Here is an 8220-nt window from a genome sequence, read left to right as displayed (position 1 = left end):
AACAGCGCTGGGTTCTAATCGTGTTTGAAATACATATGTGGGGAGAAATCGAAATCCAGTGCAAAGGGAAGGTCAGTGGTTCATCAGTCCCCCCTGTTTACATCCTGATGCTGACACAAAATCTGTGACTAGACCCATCGCTGTAGACAGGGGTTGTACTGTGTCTTTATTTGTGTGTGTGTGTGTGTGTGTGTGTGTGAGAGAGAGAGAGACAGGGTGGGAAAGAGAGAGAGGATGTGAAAGTGAAAACACAAGAGAGAAGCAGAGAGTGTGATTTAGGGATCGATGGCTGTGTCGCTGACTCGGTTGGCTTGTCAGATAAATAATTCAGCAAGGTGTCAGTGTAAGTCGTGTAACACCTCGACCCTGGGTCATCCGTGTGTGTGTGTGTGTGTGTGTGTGTGTGTGTGTGTGAGAGAGAGGACAGAGAGACTTCTATACTACTGTATGTTCAGTGTATTACTCTTACTCTAACGTGTGTGTGTGTGTGTGTGTGTGTGTGTGTGTGTGTGTGTGTGTGTGAGAGAGAGGACAGAGAGACTTCTATACTACTGTATGTTCAGTGTATTACTCTTACTCTAACGTGTGTGTGTGTGTGTGTGTGTGTGTGTGTGTGTGTGTGTGTGTGTGTGTGTGTGTGTGTGAGAGAGAGGACAGAGAGACTTCTATACTACTGTATGTTCAGTGTATTACTCTTACTCTAACGTGTGTGTGTGTGAGAGAGGACAGAGGGACTTCTATACTACTGTATGTTCAGTGTATTACTCTTACTCTAACGTGTGTGTGTGTGTGTGTGTGTGTGTGTGTGTGAGAGAGAGGACAGAGGGACTTCTATACTACTGTATGTTCAGTGTATTACTCTTACTCTAACGTGTGTGTGTGTGTGTGTGTGTGTGTGTGAGAGAGGACAGAGGGACTTCTATACTACTGTATGTTCAGTGTATTACTCTTACTCTAACGTGTGTGTGTGTGTGTGTGTGTGTGTGTGAGAGGACAGAGGGAATTCTATACTACTGTATGTTCAGTGTGTTACTCTTACTCTAACGTGTGTGTGTGTGTGTGTGTGTGTGTGTGTGTGTGTGAGAGGACAGAGGGAATTCTATACTACTGTATGTTCAGTGTGTTACTCTTACTCTAACGTGTGTGTGTGTGTGTGTGTGAGAGGACAGAGGGAATTCTCTACTACTGAATGTTCAGTGTGTTACTTTTACTCTAACGTGTGTGTGTGTGTGTGTGAGAGGACAGAGGGAATTCTATACTACTGTATGTTCAGTGTATTACTCTTACTCTAACGTGTGTGTGTGTGTGTGTGTGTGTGTGTGTGTGTGTGTGAGAGAGAGGACAGAGGGAATTCTATACTACTGTATGTTCAGTGTGTTACTCTTACTCTAACGTGTGTGTGTGTGTGTGTGTGTGTGTGTGTGTGAGAGGACAGAGGGAATTCTATACTACTGTATGTTCAGTGTGTTACTCTTACTCTAACGTGTGTGTGTGTGTGTGTGTGTGTGTGTGTGTGTGTGTGTGAGAGGACAGAGGGAATTCTATACTACTGTATGTTCAGTGTGTTACTTTTACTCTAATGTGTGTGTGTGTGTGTGTGTGTGTGTGTGTGTGTGTGTGTGTGTGTGAGAGGACAGAGGGAATTCTATACTACTGTATGTTCAGTGTGTTACTTTTACTCTAATGTGTGTGTGTGTGTGTGTGTGTGTGAGAGGACAGAGGGAATTCTATACTACTGAATGTTCAGTGTGTTACTTTTACTCTAACGTGTGTGTGTGTGTGTGTGTGTGTGTGTGTGTGTATGTGTGAGAGAACAGAGGGAATTCTATACTACTGTATGTTCAGTGTGTTACTCTTACTCTAACGTGTGTGTGTGTGTGTGTGTGTGTGTGTGTGTGTGTGTGTGTGTGAGAGGACAGAGGGAATTCTATACTACTGAATGTTCAGTGTGTTACTTTTACTCTAACGTGTGTGTGTGTGTGTGTGTGTGTGTGTGTGTGTGTGTGTGAGAGGACAGAGGGAATTCTATACTATTGTGTGTTCAGTGTGTTACTCTTACTCTAACGTGTGTGTGTGTGTGTGTGTGTGTGTGTGTGTGTGTGTGTGAGAGGACAGAGGGAATTCTATACTACTGTATGTTCAGTGTGTTACTCTTACTCTAACGTGTGTGTGTGTGTGTGTGTGTGTGTGTGTGTGTGTGTGTGTGTGTGTGTGTGTGCACGCATGTCATCTCTGCTCTCCTGCCTGTGTATTTCTATCCCTGTTTCTCTTATTCTGTTTCCTTCTACTTCTCTCTTTTTGTCACTTACTGTCTTACTTATCTGTCTTCATCTGTCCCTTTTCACTACATTTTTCTGTCCCTTCCTCCACTCCCTCTCTCTCTCTCTCTCTCTCTCTCTCTCTCTCTCTCTCTCTCCTTGTCTCTTTCTCTCAGAATGGATAGCTGCATTGCTCCTGCAGTACTCATCGGTCAATGGTGACAGAGCCATCTAACCCTGCACTGCTGACTGGCACAATTGCTCAGCCATACACACACACACACACACACACACACACACACACACACACACACACACACACACACACACACACACACAGGCACAGAGACACACCAGAGCTGGCCAGACAGTCTCCTATTTTCCTGAGTGCAGTGTTCTTTCCTAATTCCACATGCTACACAGGTGTGTGTGTGTGTGTGCGTGTGTGTGTGTAGAGGTCAGACAGAGGTAAACAGAAGCAAGTGATGGACATTTTGTGGGTTTGTGTGTGTGTGTGTGTATTGCTCCATGTGTTGCACTACAACATCAGCATATCTAATTTTTTCCTTTACCACCTGAGCCCAAACACACACACACACACACACACACACACACACACACACACACACACACACACACAGAAACACTATATAGGTTGCTCAGTGGTGCGTTTCAGTGCAAAATGTGGTAGTTGTGTGTGTATGATATTGGTGTGAATGTTATATAATGCAGCTAATCCTGGACCTCACTAACAGCACCCTCCATCCATCTAAACATCCATCCATCCATCTAAACATCCATCCATAAATCCATCCTTCAATACATAAATGAGTAGTTGTGTGTGGTGGTGTGTATGGTTTTAAATGTTATGTCATACCTACACGATCGTGAATCTCACTAGCACCATTATCCATCCATCCATCCATCCTTCCTTCCATCTATCCATTGCTGCATTTGAGAGCAATTGTTAGTATTGTTTATCTGGTGAGTGTTAACTCATACACCAGACAACCTCAGATGTCACTAAAACCAGCCTCCTCCCAAATATATATCTGTCCATCCATCTATCCCTCCATTTATCCCTCCCTTCTTCCATCCATTGCTGGCCATGAGAGCAGTCGTTAGTGCAATTTGTTGGGGTTGATGATAAATCATACACCCGACAACCTTACACCTCACTAAACCAGCCTCCTTCAATATATCCATCTATCCATCCATCTATCAGTCTTTTCATTACTGCATATAAGACCAGACAGAATTCTTACCTCATTCTCCGTCACTTTCTTGGTTCAGTTGTAGATAAAAGCAACAATCCTTTATGCAGTTTAAAGTCTAACAGTTAAGCTGCGAAGCATCAAAAGTTCTTTTAAACCCAAAAGTACAGGAATATAATGTAGATATTCTCTCGTATTCCCTCCCCGCCTCCGTCATCCCCCCGTGTTTGCGGTAGAACCGAAAGACCACAACGAGGCTAAAGACACAATGGTTCAGTGGCATAGAGATCGGTTCTGCTCCAACACACCCCTGTTGAGTCAGAATAAAGCAGGTCAGTTAATTAGCCAATACTTTGGATCAAGTGTGTTCAAGTAGGAAAAAACAAGACCTGCAGTTCCTCCCGAGGAACCACTGGGGTAGTGAGGTCCTGACTTCAGGAAGAAGGGCATCATTTCAATACTTTTACAGAATGTACAGAATAAGCTATTTTTTTATTTATTTGTTTTAATCTAGTCCAATCTCAAGACAAGACTGGGTGGGATTTGAGTATCTTACACTGGTATCTTGCCAAATGGAGCTAAATACAGTCCTGGTTTTGATGTTTAACAAGATGTAATTCCTGGTCTAGGAAAACAGCCTAACCATTGGTGCTCTGCACTAACAGTAACGACTGGATAAATATGAATAGTTTTTGGTCTGGCTCTTTGTCTCAGCGTCCTTATGACTTGGTTTTGACTCGATCTTTCCTGGAAAAAAAAAGAAAAATACGCAGTCAGTAATAGAAACGTCAAGCAAATAGAAACGTCAAGCGATGAAGAACCACACCATCCAGCACTGTGGGTATTTCCTCAAATTCTCTTCAAGATGCCCCTGTAGCCGACATCCGTCAGTGTAAAAGACTTGGGCATGTAAAGGTATCACTTATTGAGCCTCCTTTACAATTTCGGTCCCGATTGCTGATGACACAAATAGCTTTGCTGCCTTCATTACCTCGCAGACTCTGTTAGCATTTTATGGAACTTAAAAGCAGACAATTCTATTCTAATCTAATACGGTGTGCAAATAAAGGCACAAATCCCAGCAAAGGTTTGTTTCAACCTACACTAGTCTACACTATGTGCTGAAAAATGTACATCTTCACCATTTGTAACACTTTAATCTGGTTATCATTGAACTTCTGATCGGCTTGTTAACGTGAACGGAAGTGCAGTCAGTGGCATCACGTGCTCACTGTCGGCTATTTTCCTCCTTAACGTTCCTGTTTAGGATTTATTTATTTATTTTTCATTTTACACACCACTAAACCCATCTAGGTTTGTGGTCTATCCACTAACTGGCTCTGTTAAAATTGGTTTTGTTCTCAAGGTGTGAAGAACAGCCTTATTGTAGAATAGGGCATTTAGAGAAAATTGGACTGCTGGCTCTATAGGTGGTTATTTATTTATTTATTTATTTATTTATTTATTTATTTATTTAATCTGTCTTTCTTTCTTTCTTGGTGAAACACCACAGTAATGTACGGTTGGGATCCTACTCCCATCCCTACTTTTACTTCCCAAAGCAATTCAGCCTCAGTGCTTGATGATACAGAATGCAGGAATCCTTGTGTTCAGATTCTGGTGGATTGCATCACAAAGTTGCATCAGATTTATCGGCCACACTGTCATGCTGGGAAGCTTCCACCGCACATGCCAGAGGTCTTTAACCGGATTCTTATTTGGTGACTGGGAGATCAGTGAAGTGAAGTGAACTCATTGTTTATTGGAGTGTGACCATGAAGGGATGCAGGTGGTCAACAAGATAGGCATCCAAACAGTGCTTTAATGGTATTTTGTGTGTGTGTGTGTGTGTGTGTGCTTTGCCCACACTACACTAGTTTAACACCACCACCAGCCTTTACAGTTGAGTTCATATTCGAGATGCTTTTCTGCTCACCTCGGTCGTACAGAGATGTCGACTTACCGTATCCTTCCTTACAGCTCAGATCAATCTGAAAGTCCACTCGTTCTTCTCATCAATGCATTTCCACTTTTTGCTCGCTGGATGTTTATTTGCGCTTGTGCCATTCTGTGTAAAACTATGCTTTATAGAACGCCGTATGTAAAAGTCTTTGATATATCAAGAGCTTTGAGGTTCTGTGAGAACTAGGACTCGATATATTAAATAAATGGAATAATATCTTTTCGGTAAGGGAGGAAGGTCGCTGACGTCCAGGAGCCGGGAATAAAATCCTGTGGAGGCCTTAATTAATTCCTGTGCTCATGAGATCCCCCCCTATAGGTTTGCACGTATACATCTTTAAATTCTGTCAGAAGCGGAGCAGGAAGCCTGCATTTTGAGGTGACAAGTCATTTCCCTCCTACAGAGCTCACAAACAGCTGGACATCACTGAGAATTAGTGTAGTAGAGGAGAGGAAGGGAAAGAGAAAAGTGACAGGCAGAGAGAGTGAGAGAGAGAGAGAGAGAGAGAGAGAGAGAGAGAGGAGGAGGAGGAGAGGTTAAATGATGCGAATTTGTCAAGCAATGCTCATACATAAAGATTTAAGGGATGTATAAGGGGTAAAGGAAGCGAGTTGTTTCTCCCGCTGCTGCAGTTGTTCCACACCTCATCACACACATTAGAGACAATTAATCTGCTCAATTATTAAACATCAAGAAAGAAATGCACGCTTCTATAAGCACACATACTCTACACACATCCCCCAGAGTAGCGTTTAGCTTCCTTCATGTGCGCAAGGCAGTGCTGATGTCACTCAAAGGATTTCCCATTTAGCAAACCGCATGCTCGTGAATGTTCAGACACACCACATGACATTATTTTGACTGCTTATTTATTCGTCAGAGTACAATTTATTCCGTTTATTCCCTTTGTGAATACAATAGCGAGTGCAAATAAGGACTGCTGCCCCGAGGCTCCTGTCTCCCAGGTGAAGCCCCGCAGCAGCAAGACAGGCCGAGCAAACAAACCATTCTGAAAATCCTGTTTTCTCACAAGGAGAGAATTGGGTCATTGCTTATTAGCATTACAAATACAAAGGTATTACAGTTCAGGTTGAATTTTGAGGCAAGCAGACTCGATTTAAAAAGAGCAAGAGCTTGAGCCGTGAAATGCCAGTTAGTCTCACATCTCACTCATCAGTGACTATCAGTGACTAACACAGGGCACAGGCAACTCCGAGCACAGCACAAATTACAGTTCATCACATTATCAAACTAACACACGGTTTCTGTCCGGAAATAAACGTCACCGTGCACTAAAACAGAAAAAGGCATCAGTTTGACAGAGAGAGTAAGCAAAGAGAAATCCTGTACACGAGAGAGAGAGAGAGAGAGAGAGAGAGAGAGGGTGGGGCTGTTCAGAGAGAACGAGAGATAGAAAAAACGTATATATAGAGGAGGAGAAAAAGAAAAACGAGGTCAGAGAATGAGTGACAGCAAAACCAGTTAATAGCGGCAGAGAGAAAGAGAAACTTGTCCACAGAAAAGGAGAGAGAGAGAAAACCTGTTCATAGAGGAGAGGAAAAAAATGTGGTGAAAGAGGACACAAAAGAGAAGGAAAGACAAGAAAAAGGTGTAGATAGAGAAGGATAGACAGAGAAACCTGGTCAGAGAGAAAAAAGAAAACTTTGAAGAGAGAGAGGGGGGGATAAGAGGCAGAAGAAGCTGGCCAGAGGGAACGAGAAAAAAAAAGAGTAAGAGAGACAGATAAAAACATGTCCATAGAGTATATAAGAGAGGAAAATCCTGTTAATGGAGGAGAAGAGACAGAAGAACCTGGCCAGAGAGGAAGAAAGGAAAAAAACAACAGTAAGAGAGGCTGATGAAAAGAGGTCCTGGGAATATCAGACCCCTGATTGTACCAGTGTTAACACATCAGCCTCGATTCTGATTGGTCAGGATCTGACTTAATACGGATCTGGGAAATCAACATGAGGACGTCAGCGTGGATAGCTGTGGATAAAGTGTGTGTGTGAGTGTGTGTGTGTGTGTGTGTGTGTGTGTGTGTGTGTGTGTGTGTGTGTGTGTGTGTGTGTGTGTGTGTGTGTGTGTGTGTGTGTGTGTGTGTTGTCAGGAGTGACTTTATCAGTGAGGTGGAGAGGTGCTGGGAGGTTAATAAAGCTTGCTGACCTTTCTTCCATTAGCTCACACAGACACACACTTGCACACACTCGCGCGCGCACACACACACACACACACACACACACACACACACACACACACACCATCCGTACACGCTTGCAGTAGCACACACAGCCCTCTTCAGTCTAAAATGAAGGATTTTAATAATTGATTAGTTTTCACTAGGGGATTTCTCACACAGTTCTTTGTTAACGATGGTAGTAAAGTTTTCTCCCTCGGTACTGAGACCGTTTCTTTCTGTCTGCTTCATTGTCTGACCGTCTTTAATCTGTACTCGAGACATTTATAAAAGTGAGAACTAGCATGCTGCGCATGTGCAATAAAACAAGACGGGTCATTCAGTTACAGGACCATTATTGTGAGAGTTCTGTTCCCACCCTGAAGTTGGTTGAGTTTTATTTGGCTTACACCACAGTGAATTACAAAGGCTTACGATTACAAATTTGTTAAGGAATGATGCGTCGTCTATTTCTAGTTCCATGTAGTGTTGTGTTGTGGAGCATTCACAAGACATTTTAATCCCTGTTATCACTTACATTACAGCAGCTATAACCAGTCGTTCCTTTAACAGCCTCTAATCGTTTCCCTCCTGGCGTTAAGTGTTGCA

The 8220-nt window shown here is 42.9% G+C and overlaps 1 protein-coding gene and 1 long non-coding RNA gene across 3 annotated transcripts in view; one reads left to right on the top strand and one right to left on the bottom strand.

The window, feature by feature from the left end:
- The window catches only part of pacrg (PARK2 co-regulated), a 108845-nt gene that overhangs the window by 67960 nt on the left and 32665 nt on the right, over nucleotides 1-8220 (top strand). The gene's annotated exons all lie outside the window — the stretch shown is intronic.
- The window catches only part of LOC113651090, a 53964-nt gene continuing 49696 nt past the window's right edge, over nucleotides 3953-8220 (bottom strand). The window contains exon 3 of the long non-coding RNA XR_007144508.1: nucleotides 3953-4219. This is a non-coding gene — a long non-coding RNA (uncharacterized LOC113651090). The remainder of the gene's footprint in view (nucleotides 4220-8220) is intronic.

This window comes from Tachysurus fulvidraco, chromosome 12, assembly GCF_022655615.1.
Source record: "Tachysurus fulvidraco isolate hzauxx_2018 chromosome 12, HZAU_PFXX_2.0, whole genome shotgun sequence".
In the NCBI taxonomy this organism is placed as follows: Eukaryota; Metazoa; Chordata; class Actinopteri; order Siluriformes; family Bagridae; genus Tachysurus; species Tachysurus fulvidraco.
The sequence above is the reverse complement of the archived record's forward strand: the minus strand, read 5'-3'. Positions and strand labels throughout refer to the sequence as shown.